The sequence below is a fragment of the Equus przewalskii genome, chromosome X, assembly GCF_037783145.1.
Source record: "Equus przewalskii isolate Varuska chromosome X, EquPr2, whole genome shotgun sequence".
In the NCBI taxonomy this organism is placed as follows: domain Eukaryota; kingdom Metazoa; phylum Chordata; class Mammalia; order Perissodactyla; family Equidae; genus Equus; species Equus przewalskii.
The window spans coordinates 43,245,329-43,263,839 of record NC_091863.1 but is presented as its reverse complement, the minus strand read 5'-3'; the positions used below and the strand labels follow the sequence as shown (position 1 = coordinate 43,263,839).

At 38.0% G+C, this 18,511-nt stretch overlaps 1 protein-coding gene across 7 annotated transcripts in view; it reads right to left on the bottom strand.

Annotated features, from left to right (window-relative positions):
• Positions 1-18,511, bottom strand: part of WNK3 (WNK lysine deficient protein kinase 3) — a 168,945-nt gene that overhangs the window by 81,128 nt on the left and 69,306 nt on the right. The window lies entirely within an intron of this gene.

Sequence of the window (18,511 nt, the reverse complement as noted above, 5' to 3'; positions counted from 1 at the left end):
CTGTGATAAGCATCCTCCAAACTCAGCCCAACTGAGACGGGAGTCTTACTGTCTGGCATTGCTGGCTATTAACTGCAGCAAGGGTAGCCCCACAAAAGCTACTGGCTGAAAGCCAAAAAGACAAGGGGCTTAAAGGGACCGGCACAAACTCTCTCATTACAGCAAGCTAAAATCACCAGAGAGAAGGCTGACAGTCCTTTGGTGAAATGAGACTCAACTGGTGGGCTCTGGGGGCATCTTGGTGAGAGGAGGGACCTCTCCGGAGACGGAGGCATTGGTGGGGGCCATTGTTCTCAGCTGGTCCAGGCATGCTGACACAGACCACAGTGGGCGTCACTGAGGTTCTCCCCTTGGCCTGTTAGCCCAGGGGTCTGCAACACCCACTAGAGTGCAGATTTCATCCAGGTGAGCCAGGGCAGGCAACCCGCCCTAGGGACCAGCCCCACCTAACAGAAAGCCCTTAGGTGACTTTTCAGCCTGCACTGACTGGGTGCCTTGATCCTCTACAGGCAGGCAAGGGTGTCTGCCTCTGTGGGGCAGGGCCTGTGTGAGGACCAGGTTAACTGTGGGGGTCAGTGGTGGACAGGTGCTGGCCTCTGCAGTGCAGCGTCAGGTTACGCTCCAGGGGGTTGAGAAGTGTGCATGACCAGGACTGTGTTGACAGTGTATGCAGTCCTGTGGGGGGGTGATGCTTATCAGCGTCTGAAGACCTGTGCTTCACAAATAGCCATAAAAAGGATCAGCCCCACCTTCCAAAGCCTGAAACAATTGAATGCTCCCTTGCCTATGGCCAGCCCCACTGAGCACCACTCCTAAGAGAACTGACAACAGCCTTGTAGGCCTGAGGCCTATCACACCTGTAAGCCGCTGAGCCTAGCAACCAGCTACACTGGGTACCAACCCAATTAAGAGGAAAACTGCAATAGGTGTGTGCAGATAGACTTTGTAGCAAACAATGCTGAGGCTCCCCAAACCTGATTTACAAACAGCTGGCCAGGGAAGGCAATATTAGACTCCCTTGGTACCTGCAGTGGGAGCAACACTGCCACAGCAGAAGGTCATAAGTAGCTCACAAAGGGGTCACTCTGGTTCCTATGAACTGGTGATTAGAGGGAAGCACACTGCTGTACCTCATAAGGCAGATCATACATAAGGCCACTTCTCCAAGATCAGGAGACATAGCCGACTCACCCAATACATAGAAATAAGCACAGAGAAAGTGGCAAAATGAGGAGGCAAAGGAATACTTTCCAAGCAGGGGAACAGGACAAAACCCCAGAAAAAGGACTAAGTGAAACAGAAACAAGCAACCTGCACGACAAAGCGTTCAAACAAAATCTCATGAGGATGCTCACAGATATGGGGAGAAGAATGGATGAACAAGGTAAGGACATCTGCAAAGCACTGGAAGACATTAAAAAAAACAATCAGAAATAAAGACTACAATACTGGAAATGAGAAATTCACTAGAGGGACTCAATAGCAGAGTAGAGGAAGCAGAAGAACAGATCAGCAAGCTAGATGAAAGACTAGAGGAAATCTCCCAAGCACAACAAAAAAGAGAAAAAAGAATTAGACAGAATGAGAACAGTCTAAGGGAACTCTGGGACAATATCAGGCATGCTAGCATTCGGATTATGGGTGTCCAAGGAGAAGAAGACAGAGACAAAGGGGAGAAAATTTATTTGAAGAAATAATAGATGAAAATTTTCCTCATCTGAGGAAGGAAACAGACATCCAAGTACAGGAAGCACAGAGAGCTCCAAACAAGATAAGCACAAAGAGGACCACACCAAGACATATTATAATTAAAATGGCCAAAATTAAAGACAAACAGAGAATCCTAAAAGCAGCAAGAGAAAGGCCACAAGTGACATGCAAAGGGAAGCCCAACAGGCTATCAGCGGACTTCTCAGCCGAGACCCTACAGGCGAGAAGAGAATGGCACGACGTATTTAAAGTGCTAAAAGGAAAAAACCTACAGCCAAGAATACCCTATCGATCAAGGCTGTCATTCAGAATGGAAGGAGAGATAAAGTGCTTCCCACACAAGCAAAAATTAAAGGAGTTTATCACCAAGAAACCAGTTCTGCAACAAATGCTGTAGACACTTATTTAAGTGGCAAAGCAATGACCACAATAGAGATTAAAAGAAATTATCAAAAAAACAAAACAACAACGACAACATAAAACCAGGCAATAAAATCACTTGTAATGTAAAAATATAGTAAAAGGCAGCAGATCAACTACCTTTGAAGATAATATGAAGGTTAAAAGAAAAAGGTACTAAAATCACCAATTTCACTGATAAGAGGCTAATGGATAAACACACACTAAATAAGAGACTATATATGATTTGAAAAACATATAATGTGGGAGGAGGGGAGTGAAAAGTAGAGCTTTTAGAAAGAGGTCAAGCTAAAGAGTCTATCAACTCAATATAGACTGTTATATGCATAGTATATTAAATAGGATCCTCAAGGTAATCACAAATCAGAAACCTATAACAAGCAAGAAAAAAAGTAAGACAAAAGAAATCACACATATTACTAAAGATAGCCATCAAAACACAAGGGAAGAGAGCAAGATAAAAAGAAAGGAAGAGAGAAGAACTACTAAAACATCCAGAAAAAAAAGTGACAAAATGGCAATAAATACATATTTATCAAAGGCTACTTTAAACATCAATGGACTAAATGTTCCAATCTAATGCCATAGGGCAGCCAAGTGGATAAAAAAACAAGACCCATGTATAGGCTGCATACAAGAGACACACTTCAGACCTAAAGACACTCACAAACTAAAAGTGAAAGGATGGAAAAAGATATTCCATGCAAACGGCAAAGAAAAGAAAGCGGGGGTAGCAATACTTATATCAGACAAAATAGAGTTTAAAACAAAAACTGTAACAGGAGACAAAGAAGGGAACTACATAATGATAAAGGGAACGATCCAACAAGAAAATACAACACTTGTAAATACCTATGCACCCAACATAAGAGCACCTAAATATATAAGAAAATTATTAATAGACATAGAAGGAGTAATAGACAGTAACACAATAATAGTAGGGGACTTTAACACTCGACTTACACCAATGGATAGATCATCCAAGCAGAAGATTAATAAGGATACACTGGCCTTAAAGGACACATTAGACCAGGTGGACTTAGTAGGTATATACAGAACATTCCATCCAAAAACCACAGAATAAACATTCTTTTCAAATGCCCATGGAACATTCTCCAGGATTAATCACATATTTGGCCACAAAACAAGTCTCAATAAATTTAAGAATATCAAGATAATATGATGCATCTTTTCTGACCACAAAGGTATGAAATTAGAAATCAACTACAGGAAGAAAACTAGAAGAGCCACAAAAATATGGAGATTAAACAAAATGCTACTGAACAACGATTGGCTTAATGAAGAAATCAAAGAAGAAATCAAAAAATTCCTAGAGACAAATGAAAATGAAAACATGACATACCAAAATCTGTGGGATACAGGAAAAGCGGTTCTAAGAGGGAAGTTTATAGCAATTCACGCCTACCTCAACAAAGAAGAAAAATCCCAAATACACAATCTAAAAGTGCATCTACAGGTACTGGAAAAAGAACAACAAACAAAGCCCAAAATCAACAGAAGGTGGGAAATAATAAAAATCAGAGCAGAAATAAACAAAATAGAGAGTAAGAACCAACAGAAAAAAATTAATGAAACCAAGAGCTGGTTCTTTGGAAACATAAGCAAAATTGACAAACCGCTAGCTAGACTCACCAAGAAAAAAAGAGACAAGGCTCAAATAAATAAAATCACAAATGAAAGACATTACAACGGACACCTCAGAAATACAAAATATAATAAGAGAATACTATGAAAAGCTATATGCCAACAAATTGGATAATCTAGCAGAAATGAATAAATTCATATAAACATACAACCTTTCAAAACTGGACCAAGAAGAAGCAGCAAACTTGAATAGACCAATCACCAGTAGGGAGATTGAAATGGCAATCAAAAACCTCCCAAAAAAATAAAACTCCAGGACCAGGTGGCTTCCCTGATGAATTCTACCAAACATTCAAAGAGGACTTAATACCTATCCTTCTCAAACTCTTCCAAAAAACTGGAGGAGGGAAGGCTTCCTAACTCATTCTACGACGCCACCATTATCGTGATACCAAAGCCAGACAAGGACAACACAAAAAAAGAAAATTACTGGCCAATATCACTGATGAACATTGATGCAAAAATCCTCAACAAGATACTAGCAAATCGAATACAGAAAATACATTAAAAGATCATACATCATGATCAAGTGGGTTCCACTCCAGGGATGCAGGGATGGTTCAACATCTGCAAATCTATCAACGTGATACACCATGTTAACAAAATTAAGAATAAAAATCCCATGATCATCTCAATAGATGCAGAGAAAGCATTTCACAAGATACAGCATCCATTTGTGATAAAAAGTCTAAATAAAACGGGTATAGAAGGAAAATACCTCAACATAATAAAGGCCATGTATGACAAACCCACAGCAAATATCATTCTCAATGGAGAAAAACTGAAATCTATCCCTCTAAGAACAGGAACCAGACAAGGATGCCCACTATCACCACTCTTATTTAACATAATATTGGAAGTCCTAAGCAGAGCAATCGGGCAAGAAAAAGAAATAAAAGGGATCGACATTGGAAAAGAAGAAGTGAAACTGTCACTCTTTGCAGACGACATGATTTTATATATAGAAAACCCTAAAGATTCCATTAAAAAACTTTCAGAAACAATAAAGGAATACAGTCAACTCATGGGATACAAAATCAACGTACAAAAATCAGTTGCGTTTCCATACACTAAGAACGAAGTAGCAGAAAGACAAATTAAGAATACAATCCCATTTACAATTGCAATGAAAAGAATAAAATACCTAGGAATAAACTTAACAAAAGACATGACAGATCTGTACCCCGAAAACCATATAACATTGTTGAAAGAAATCAAAGAAGACACAAAGAAATCGAAAGATATTCCGTGCTCTTGGATTGGAAGAATTAACATCGTTAAAATGTCCATACTTCCTAAAGCAATCTACAGATCAAACTCAATCCCTATCAAAGTTCCAACAACATTTTTCACAGAAATAGAACAAAGAATCCTAAAATTTATATGGAACAACAAAAGACCTCGAATAGCCAAAGGATTCCTGAGAAAAAAGAACTAACCTGGAGGTATCACACTCCCTGATTTCAAAATATACTACCAAGCCATAGTAACCAAAACAGCATGATACTGGCAGAAAAACAGACACACAGATCAATGGAACAAAACTGAGAGCCCAGAAGTAAACCCACACATTTATGGACAGCTAATATTCAACAAGGGAGCCAAGACATATGATGGAGAAAGGAGAGTCTCTTCAATAAATGGTGTTGGGAAAACTGGACAGCCACATGCAAAAGAATGAAAGTAGACCATTGCCTTACACCATGCACAAAAATCAACTCAAAATGGATTAAAGACTTGAATGTAAGACCCGAAACCAGGAAGCTTCTAGAAGAAAACATAGGCAGTACGCTCTTTGACATCGGTCTGAGCAGCATATTTTCAAATACCATGTTTGAGCAGGCGAGGGAAACAAAAGAAGAAATGAACAAATGGGACTACATCCAACTAAAAAGCCTCTGCACAGCAAAGGAAACCATCAACAAGACGAAAAGACAACCTAACAATTGGGAGAAGATATTTGCAAACCATATATCAGATAAGGGGTTAATATCCAAAATATACAAAGAACAAATACAGCTCAACAACAAAAAAACAACAATCCAATTAGAAAATGGGCAAAAGATCTGAACAGAGATTTCTCCAAAGAAGATATATGGATGGCCAACAGGCATATGAAAAGATGCTCAACATCATTAGCTATCAGGGAAATGCAAATCAAAACTACAATGAAGTATCACCTCACTCCGGTCAGAATGGCTATAATTAACAAGACAGGAAACAACAAATGTTGGAGAGGATGTGGACAGAAGAGAACCCTTGTTCACTGCTGGTGGGAGTGCAAACTGGTACAACCACTATGGAAAGCAGTATGGAGTATCCTCAGAAAATTAAGGATAGATCTATCATATGATCTAGCTATCCCACTGCTGGTTATTTATCCAAAGAAGTGGAAAACACAAAGGCATAAAGATATTGGCACCCCTATGTTCATTGCAGCATTATACACAACAGCCAAGACTTGGAAGCAACCTAGGTGCCCATCAAGGGAGGAATGGATAAAGAAGATGTGGTATGTATACAAGATCGACTACTACTCAGCCATAGGAAATGATGAAATCTGGATATTTGTGACAGCATGGATGGACCTTGAGGGTATTATGCTGAGTGAAATAAGTTAGAGGGAGAAAGTCAAATACCGTATGATCTCACTCATAAATAGAAGATAAAAACAACGATAAACAAACACATAGCATTGGAGATTGGATTGGTGGTTATCATAGGGGAAGGGGGGAGGAGGGAGGGCAAAAGGCGTGATTAAGCTCACATGCGAGAGGATGGACTATAATTAGTTTTTGGGTGGTGAACATGATGTAATCTACGCAGAATTCGAAATATATTATGATGTACATACAAAAATAAATAAATAAATAAAAATTTTTTTAAAGATAAGGCAGGTATAGAGAGACAAAGAGGGGCAATATATAATGAGCAAAGGAACACTCCTCAAGAAGAAATAATGCTTATAAATAAATATATATGCACTCAACACAGGAGCACCAAAGTTCATAAAGCAACTGTTAACAAACCTAAAAGAAGATATTGAAAATAACACAATAATAGTAGAGGACCTCAACACCCTGGTCACATCATTGGACAGATCATCCAGACAGACAATCAATAAGGAAACAGCGGAATTAAATGCAAAGCTAAAAGAGTTGGACTTAATATACATATATAGAACACTCCATACAAAAGCAGAATACACATTCTTCTCAAGTGTGCATGGAACATTCTCAAGGATAGACCCTATGTTGGGAAACAAGGCCTCTATAAATTTTAAAAATTGAAATAATAACGAGCAGCTTCTCCAATCATAATGCTATAAAGCTAGAAATTAATTACAAGAAAAGAGCTGAGAAAGGGACAAAGATGTGGAGACTAAACAATATACTATTGAACAAGCAATGGATCATTGAGGAAATTAAAGAAGAAATCAAAAAATATCTGGAGACAAATGAAAATGATAACATGCCATACCAACTCACATGGGATGCAGCAAAAGTTGTATGAAGCGGGAAATTCATCACAATACAGGTGCATCTTAACAAACAAGAAAATCCCAAATAAGCAATCTCAAATGACACCTAACTGAATTAGAGAAAGAACAAACAAAGCCCAAAGTCAGCAGAAGGAGAGAAATAATAAAAATCAGAGCAGAAATAAATGCTGTTGAAACAAAAAAGGCAGTAGATAGGATCAATGAAACAAAGAGCTGGTTCTTTGAGAAGACAGATAAAATTGACAACCCCCTAGCCAGACTTACAAAGAAAAAAGGAGAAAAACCTCAGATAAACAAAATCTGAAATGAAACAGGAGAAATAACAACAGACTCCACAGAAATACAATGGATTATAAGAGAATACTATGAAAGATTATATGCCAACAAAATGGACAATTTAGAGGAAATGGAGAAATTCTTAGACTCTTACAGCCTCCCAAAACTGAGTCAAGAATAAAAAGTCAATCTGAACAGACCAATAACAAGCAAAGAGATTGAAATAGCAATCAAAAGCATCCCAAAGAATAAAACCCCAGGACCAGACGGCTTCCCTGGGGAATTCTATCAAACTTTCAGAGATGATTTAATAACTATCTTTTTCAAGCTACTCCAAAAAATTAGGGAGGATGGAACGCTTCCTAACACATTCTATGACGCCAACATCACTCTGATACCAAAGCCTGACAAGGACAGCACAAAAAAGGAGAACTACAGGCCAATACCGCTGATGAACATAGATGTAAAAATCCTCAACAAAATTTTGGAACCCAAATTCAGCAATACATCAAAAGGATCATACATCACGATCAAGTGGGATTCATACCAGGGACACAGGGATGGATAGACATCTGCAAATCAATCGATGTGATACACCACATCAACAAATTGAGGAATAAAAACCACATGATCATCTCAACAGATGCAGAGAAAGCTTTTGACAAGATCCAACAGCCATTTATGATAAAAACCCTTAACAAAATGGGGACAGAAGGAAATTACCTCAACATAATAAAGGCCATGTATGACAAACCCACAGCCAACATCATACTCAATGGGCAAAAACTGAGCGCCATCCCCCTGAGAACAGGAACAAGACAAGGATGCCCACTATCACCACTCTTATTCAACATAGTACTGGAGGTTTTGGCCAGAGCAATTTGGCAAGAGAAAGGAATAAAAGGAATCCAAATAGGGAGTGAAGAAGTGAAACTCTTGCTGTTTGCAGACGACATGATCTTATATATAGACAACCAAAAAAAATCCATCGGAAAACTAATAGAAATAATTAACAACTATATACAGTTGCAGGGTACAGAATCGACTTTCAAAAATCACTTGCTTTTACATACTCCAATAACAAACTTACAGAAAGAGAACTCAAGAATACAATTCCATTTGCAATCGCAACTAAAAAGATAAAGTACCTAGGAATAAATTTAACCAAGGAGGTGAAGGACTTATACACAGAAAACTTTAAGACATTACTGAGAGAAATTGATAATGACTTAAAGAGATGAAAAGAGATTCCTTGCTCATGGATTGGAAGAATAATCATAGTTAAAATGTCCATACTACCCAAAGCAATCTACAGATTCACTGCAATCCCTATCAAAATCCCAGTGACATTCTTCATGGAAATAGAACAAAGAATACTAAAATTCCCATGGAGCAATCAAAGACCCAGAATTGCTAAGGCAATCCTGAGAAAGAAGAACAAAGCTGGAGGTATCACAATCCCTGACTTCAAAATGTACTACAAAGCCACAGTGATCAAAATGGCATGGTACTGGTACAAAAACAGGCACACAGATCAATGGAACAGAATTGAGAGGCCAGAAATAAAACCACACATCTACAGTCAGGTAATCTTCGACAAAGTTGCCAAGAAGAGACAATGGAGAAAAGATAGTCTCTTCAATAAATGGTGTTGGGAAAACTGGACAGCCACATGCAAAAGAATGAAGGTAGACCACTATCTCACACCATACACAAAAATAAACTCAAAGTGCATCAAAGACTTCAAGATACGACCTGAAACTATAAAACTCCTCGAAGATAATATTGGCAGTACACTCTTTGACAGTGAATTAAAAAGGATATTTTCAAATACCATGTCCTCTCATACAAGGGAAACAAAAGAAAAAATAAACAAGTGGGAATTCATCAGACTAAAGAGCTTCTGCAACGCAAATGAAACTAGGATCAAAACAAAAAGACAACCCACCAATTGGGAGAAAATATTTGCAAATCATATGTCTGAAGGGGGTTAATCTCCATAATATATAAGGAACTCACACAACTGAAGGATAAGAAAGCAAACAACCCAATCAAAAAGTGGGCAGAGGAGATGAACAGACATTTTTCCAAAGAAGATATACAGATGGCCAATAAACACATGAAAAGATGTTCAACATCACTAATCATCTGGGAAATGCAAGTCAAAACTACACTAAGATACCACCTTACACCCGTTAAAATAGCTATAATCACTAAGACTAAAAATAACAAATGTTGGAGAGGGTGTGGAGAGAAGGGAACTCTCACACGCTGCTGGTAGGAATGCAAACTGGTGCAACCACTATGGAAAACAGTATGGAGATTCCTCAAAAAACTAAAAATAGACCTAGCATATGACCTAGCCATCCCACTACTGGGTATCTACCCAAACAATTTGAAATCAACAATCCAAAGTAACTTCTGCACCCCTATGTTCACTGTAGCACTATTCACAATAGCCAAGACATGGAAGCAACCCAAGTGCCCATTGACCGATGAGTGGATAAAGAAGATGTGGTGTATATATATGTGTATATATATATATATATATATATATATATACACCACACACATGCACACAATGGAATACTACTCAGCCAGAAAAAAAGACAAATTCATCCCATTTGCAATAACATGGAAGGACCTGGAGGGAATTATGCTAAGTGAAATAAGTGACAGTGAGAAAGACAAACACCATATGATTCCACTCATATGTGGAATATAAACAAGTACCAGGACAAAGAAAACAGTTCAGTGGTTACTAGGTGAAGGGGGATCGGTGGGGGGGTGGGCACTGGGAGTGAAGAGGAGCACTTATGTGGTGACAGTGAAGAAATAATGTACAATTGAAATCTCACATTGATCTAAACTATTATGAACTCAATAAAACAAAAACAAACAAAAAATTCATCATCAAAAAAGAAAAAAACATAAAGCCTGGAAAGGAAGAAGTCAAACTGTCTCTATTTGCAGATTATATGATTATTTACATTGAAAATCCCAAGGAATCAACAAAATAATGACAACTAATAAATTGAACTTAGTAAAGTGACAGAGTAGAAGGACAATACACACAAAAAATTTATTTTATACAAACAGAAAACAATAGGAAAATGTAATTTAAAAAGCAAGGGGGGTGTGGGGGAGGGCAAAAGGGGTAAAAAGGGCAGATGTGTACAGTGATGGATGGCAACTAGGCTTTTGGTGGTAAACATGATGCAGTCTATACAGAAGTTGAAATGTAATGATGTACACCTGAAATTTATATAATGTTATAAACCAGTTACCTCAATAAAAAATAAATTTAAAAAATAAAAGAAATTGTGCCCCTAAAAATAAGCAAACAAATAAATAAAAAGCAACTCCATTTATATTATTGTTAAAACATAAAATATTCAGGAATAAGTTTACCGAAAGATGTGTCCCCCACCTCCACACACATGCACACAAAAATGTGCTAAAATCTCTATTTCTACAAAATGTTACTGAGAAATTAAAGATGTAAATAAATGGAGAGATATGCCATGTTCCTGGGTTGGAAGATTCAATATTGTTATGATGTCATTTCTCACCAAATTGATCTACAGATTTGACACAATCCCTACTAAAATTCTGCCAGACTTTTTTTTTGTACAAATTGTCCATCTGATTTACGTGGAAATGCAAAGGACCTAGAATATCCAAAGAATTCTTGAAAAAGCTAAACAAAGTAGAAAGACTTATACTACCCAACCTCAAGACATACTATAAAGCTATGGTAATCAAGACAGTGTGTTACTGGCTTATGGATGGACAAATAGATCAATGCAACAGGATACACAGCCCTGAAACAGATCCACATTTATATGGTTATCTGACTTTTGACAAAGGTGCCAAAACAATCCGATGGGAAAAGGAAATCTTTCCAACAAATGGAACTTGAACAATGGGATAGTCATATGGAGAAAAAAAATAACTTTGATCCCCTACTTCACACCATTCATCAATATTAATTCAAGATGGACCATACCTGAACGTAAAATCTAAAACGATAAAATAAGAGAGTATCTTTGTAACTTGGGTTTAGGTAAAGGTTTTTGAGGCCAAAGAAATCAATAATCACAACAGAAAATTTTGATGAATTAGACTTCAAGATTAAATACTTTTGTCTCATCAAATGAAACCATTACAAGAACAAATGGGCAATCCACAGATTGGAGAATATATTTGTAAAACGTGTATTTGACAAAGGATTAGTATCATTCAGAATATATAAGAACTTCTACAAGTCAATAATAATAAGGCAAACAACAACGGGCAAAATAAAATAAAATCAAATGCCTTGAACAGACACTTCACAAAGAAAGATATACAAAGGCCAATTAATACACAAAAAAGTGCTCAACCTCATATTGCTCAGGGAAATGCAAACAAAAACCATGATGAGGTATCATTACACACTCACCACAATAGTTCAAATCAATGCTGCTGAGGGTGTGGAACTCTCATATATTGCTGGTGTTAGTGTAAAATGATGTAGTGAATTTGGAAAACTGGCAATTTCTTTAAAAGTTAAACAGCTATCCTATGACCTAGCAATTCTATTCCTAGGTATTATCCAGCAGATATGAAAACATATGTTAACCAAAAGACTTACACAATAATGTTCATAGTAGCTTTTTCCTAACAGTCCAAAACTAGAAACCACTCAGGTGTTGATGAATAGTAGAATGGATAAACAAATTTCGTATATTCACACAATGGAATATTACTCTGCAGTAAAAAGAAAAACACAAAACCTACTGATACACACAACATGGATCGATCTCAAAAATATGTTGAGTGAGAGAAGCTTTACACAAGAGTACATATTGCATGATTCCATTTGTACGAAGTCTAGAACAGGCTAAACTATGGCGAAAAAAATTAACAGTGGTTGATTCTGGAGGGATATGGGGAGAGGACTGACTGGGAAGGGGCATGAGGGAACTTTCTGCAGTAATGACAGTATTCTATATTGGGTAGGCAAGCCACAGCATGCAGGCCAAATCTGGCACACCACCTGTTTTTGTGAATAAAGTTGTATGGGAACATAGCCATGCCCATTCTTTTACATATTGTCTAAGGCTATTTCATGCATGCAATAGCAGAGTTGAGCAACAGAGACTATCCAGCCTACAAAGCCTAAAATAGTTACTATCTAGACCTTAAGAGAAAAAGGTTAACAACACTTGTTCAATATTTTGATAAAAGTTTGAGTTATATAGGTGTAAGCATTTGTCAAAACTCACTGAATTATGATCTGTGCATTTTACTGCATACAAATTTAAACTAAAAATATAAAGAAATACTGAGTTCTAATCAATAATATGCATGCTGAAGTATTTATGGATGAAGTATACTGATGTCGGCAACTTTAATTTTGAAATGTACCAGAAAAATAAGATGAATTGATAAATGGATAGACATGTGATAGAGCAAATACAGCAAGAGTTAGAATCTAGTTGGTTGGTATACGGGTGTTCACGCTACAATTTTTTCAACTTTTCTGTATCTTTGAAATTTTTCTTAATAAAATGCTGGGGAAAAATTTTTTAATTAGGTAAGGAAAGTATACAACACATACCCACAGAAATGAATGTTCCAATTTGAAATATTTTGTGAAGAACTTTATTCTAAAGAAATAAATCCTGGAATAGCATGCTTTGTCTGAAGAAACTTCAGCTGTAAAAATCTTTATTAGTCTTTAATCATTCCTGTTAGGAGTCAGCATGCACACATCGGAATTCATTATAATTTATGCCCTTGGAGAAGAGGGAATTTTATAAAACACAATACTTGACATAATAGCTGTTTGGAATACTAATATTTCACTAGAAAACTCTTACAGTACAGAACACATTTTATCTAAGGATCTCAAAACATTTTATTAGCCAAACTTAATAAATTCAGAGTCTTTAGAGATAATCTAAAGCAGAACAGAAGAGCAAAAAAAGAATAAACTGGATTCTCAGTTCCTTCCTTTAATTAATTCAATCAATCCCCTGAGTTAACTAAATCTCACTGAAGTCACCATGCTCTTTTTCTCTAATTCTATCAGGGAGGATAGCTATCTTACAAAGACACTGAATGGTGTAATGATTAAGGGCACAGCCTCTGCAGGTAGTGTGGGTTCAAATCCTGGCCCTGGTGTATGACACTAGGGAAGTTACTTTACCTCACTGAACCTCGGTTTCCTCACCTGTAAAACGGGGGTAATGACAGCTACTGTTCATAGGGTTGTTATGAGGATAGTACACATAAAGCCATTAGAACAGTATTTGGCACTCAATAGTGCTTATTATTATCATCCCATAAAGGCAAATGCTTTATTATAAATGTAGAATAGTAAGATAACCATAGGCTCCTAATATTTTAGAACTAACAGCTACACTGGCCTCCTTGCTGTTCTTCAAACAAGCCAGACAAACTCCTTCCTCAGGGCATTTGCACTGGTTATTCCCTCTGCCTGGAATGTGCACTGCGGACTCCCTCTCACCTCCTTTAAGTGTTTGCTCACACGTCACCTTCTCAATGAGGTCTACCCTGATCACCACCTCATTTAAAATTGCAACCCACTCTCCTCCAGACCCTGCTCCATATTGCCCCTGATCTCCTTGTACCGTATATATAATTTTCTTTTTATTATTTATTGACAGACTCCTGCCATCAGGCAACAAAATCAATGAAAAAAGGGATTTTTGGGTTTTCTTTACTGATATATCCCAAGCAGGTGCTCAAATATTTTTTATTTTCATCATTTGGTCTAATCCCTTCAAGTTACAGATGAAGAAACTCCAAAGAGACTTGAATCAAAGCCACCCAGTGGGTAAGGAATAGAGCCAGGAACAGGGACTATGACTCCCAGTCCAGTGCCATTTCCACTATAGCTCACTATCTCCCTGACCTTTGAACATTACAGAAAAATCACAATCATCTACATTTTTCCCCCAGGAAGATTTACCTTTGGAATTTCTTGGCTTTGTAAATGCTGCTGTGTCTGTAACACAGACATGCTCTGAAAGGCAGTGGAAGCCTGTACTGGAATACTAAGTGTCGACAGATGAATAGAAAAAGACGGTTGATTTGAAAGGGCTATCCTAGAGCTTTGATAGAGGGTCTGCTGTTGTAATTGTGTTTCTGATGACCCAGAAACAAGTACTAAGCTAGAAGATTGCTGCCAGTGTGGCTGGACAGCAGACTGCTGCTGAATGTATGCTGGCTGGTGCTGTGCTAGGTTTATCTAAAGGGGAAAAGTTTGACTGCTGTCTAACGCCCGAAGCACTGGAGGCTGGGCTAAAGGCTGTATTACACATTGTTGTTCCATTGCTGCTGGTTGTAACTGTTCTTGCAGAGTGTAATCTGGACCATGTTTGTAATGGCCTTTAGAATACCTGATAATGGCTGAACTTGCTTATGTGCCTGTGAATGAGGTATCTGATGCTGGAAAACAGCATGTTGGCTATACAAAGACTGCTATTGATTTATGGGACCTTCCTGAGTAGACAACTGATGGCTTTTCTGTGCTTGTCTATGAGATGAATGAGTCATCTGGTGATGCTGAATGAAAGCTGAGTGAGAAATCTGGCTTGGTGTTAGATGTGATTGGGAAAACTGTGCTGAGAAGTGTGGGGGCTGGATCTGGGCCTGTGAGGAGACTTGCTGAACGAAGGACATCTGTGCAGGGTGTTGAAGCTGTCCTTCCATGGCCCTCTGAGATGTAATGCTAGTTGACTGGGCTTTTAGCAAACTGACATCAGCTTGGGATGGAGCAGCTGAATGCTGGACATTAAATAAAGGGTCAGTAGAATGTGTCTGTGTATCTAAGGTTGATGTTAAATATGTCTTTTGTTCCAAAATTGAAAAATTACTAACTTGGGGTTGTGTTAAATAGCCCTGTTGTTCAGAACTTTGTGCTACATAAGGTGATACTGAGTATAACTTCTGACCTACAGAGTTTGTAATATGTACTTGCTTGCTATCAGGAGGGTTTACTGTGTATATTTGCTGGGTTATGAAGGCTGCCTGTTCAGTTGGCTGGCGTCTGGATGGCGTAAGCAGTTTGTCCTGAATAAGAGGCTTGCTCAAGAGGTACTGCCTGGTAAGCAGGCTGTTCCGTAGGTTGCACAGGGTAAGCTGCTTGGATCATATATGCTGGTTGATCTGGAAAAGGTGACTGAACCAGCGGTTGCACTGGACCAGTAGGCTGCCCTTGGGTTGGAGGCAAATAAGAGGGCTGTACCACAGGTGGGACTGAATAAGAAGTCTGCATAGAATAGGTTGCCTGTGATCCCAGTGGTTGTACAGTGTAAAGAGGATGCCCTGCGACTGGCAGTGAATAAACAGGCTGTGCTGGAGCGTGGATTGGGTAAGTTAGCTGTGATAGGTAAGAAGCTTGTTCTTGGAGATGTACCACAAAGGGCAGCTGCTCAGGAACCTTCAATGGCAAGGATGGCAGTACTGCAGGAAGTCCTGGATAAGCTTGTTGAACAGAATAAGATGGCTGTTGCAGGGGCTGAATCACATTTTCAATACCACTCTTTAGCTGCTGCCGACTTGCATGAGCTTCAGACCCTAGAATACAATCCTGCTGAACATTTTTCTGTGGCGATGCCATAATCTTAGGTTGTAAAATAAATGGCTGTTGCTGAATAGAGGCTTGGAAATAAGGCTTCTTCAAATGCACTGTCTGACTTTGTGGCACTGAAGAACCTGGAGTTATAGACTCCTGATGTACCACTGGGTAAGTCTGTGATACTGAATGCAACTTTTTGTGAAGGCTGGTGGGCCCCTGAATGCTTCCCAATGGAATTAGAAGGGAGCTGAGCTGGTCCAGCAGCATTCTGTACACTGCTCACATAGTGGGCAGAAGAATGATTCAACAAAGCTAGAGGGTGATTAGCTGGTAAGAAACTAGGAGTCTGACTGGCATCTGGTGATTTGGTTAATAATGCCTGATTCCCATTTTTAGAGCCAGGCTCAAGTTGAAGACCAACTGTTGGATGCTTGGAAGTCATTTGTGAAGCAAGCAATGTCTGAGGAGAAACTGCATAAAAGACTGGTTGTGGAACTCCAGTAACTGACAAGTCTAAAGCCACAGGTTGGGCTGAAGTTTGTCCATCTGCTCCAAAGGTCAGCTGTAGTTCCTGGTACTGGTGCAAGGAAAATTCAAATTATAAAGGCATATACCATGCCCATTTTAATGGTGCTGTCCGAGACAGAATGATAGATAAAATAATGCTATGTTCTAAAAACTTCAGCAAGTGATCAAAAAGTTGCTGGGTATAGCATTAGTCCTATAAAAATCCTAATACCATGAGGAAATGCTAGTTGAATATACTAAGGGGCTGAGACCAGTCCCAGCAGTACACTGCTCATGGCTTCTCATTTATCACACTTGCCACATAACTCATTCAAACCCTGGCAGAGATTTAGAGTAACTGAATCTGACACCTTCACACACAGACAGTGGAAGTCCCGAGAAAAAGCTCCAAAGCATTTCAATATCATAGCTAAAATGAACATAGAAGCTCTCTTAAGAGGAGAGGAGAGAAATGACTGAAATAAATACAGGATGGCTGCAATAATTCCTAGAATTTGAACAACCACGCTCATAAAAAGACCTCAATGTTCAAAGTGCTTGCTTATGTAGCTTCTATAGATTAGATGAAAAAGGCAGGCTACAAAATAGTACGTATGTGATATACATATGTATATATAAACAAAATTATATATGTATATATGAAAAAGAGACAAATCTAGAGGCTCTACTCCCAAATGTAAACAATCAGTTGGTTCTAGCTAGAGAGATAACAGGTGATTTTTCACTGTCTCCTTTATAACTTTATGGGCTTTATTTTTAAAACAGTAAATAATACTTTTACAATAATTTTTTAAACTTTTTAAAAATTTTGGAAACACATTTTAAAACATACATACCCATATACTTATGTGGTTGAACCTAAGTTAATTTAAGCATCCATTCAACAAGTTTTGCATGATACTCTTAGAAATAGACAAATCAAACCAGAACATGAGCTCAATTACAAATTATGTACCATATCACCTACAAACACGAGCCAAATACCAGGCACTGTCAACTACATCAGATTAAATCTACCCCTAGAAGATTTTAAATGCATCTGACATTTGTCAAGTACATGTATGCTTTCCCCTACAAGACTGTGAGCTCCTTGAGGACACAGACCATATTTTATTTTATTTTATATCCCCAGAGATAGTGGTCATTAACAGTTTGTTGATGAACTGTGACTGACTATATACCAATGTCTTAAAGAAACAGATGTGCCAGCTGCTCACTAAGCCATATATAGAGAATGCCTAGGAGCTCAGACCATCTCATTCCCAAAGTGAGAAGGCATACATAGAGGATGGTAGGGTTGAGGAAAGAAAACGGGGTGATGGTAAAGAAAACCCCAACCATGTGTCCAGAGTCCATAACCCAGGGAACCAGGATATAGTCTTGATATATGAACTCTCACAAAGACTGTTTACTCATTGTCAGAAATGAGTAACTCTGACTTTGAGAGTCTAAAAGACAAAAACATTTGTTTCTCCTACAGATATAAACATAAATCAAAAAAAAAAGTCCAGAATTTAGATGAAGGTGCTAAAAATTATAAGAGTCTATTAAATACTATTTCTAAGTAATTTCAAAAGACATCTCTCTACATTCAAACCAGGCTAGAAAAGTTCAATACAAAGAACAAACCATCATTACAAAGAGAAAAAGATCTAAGTCCTAAATAAAAATTTTTTAATCCACATGCTGAGTTCTCAGTTTCTTTTCCAATTACATAAGCAGTGTCTCAAGATTCTAGTTACACAAATTAGGCACATCCTTAAGAAGAATGTCTTAGCTGAAGGAAAGCATAAACAACTTTTAGGTTTCAGTGACTT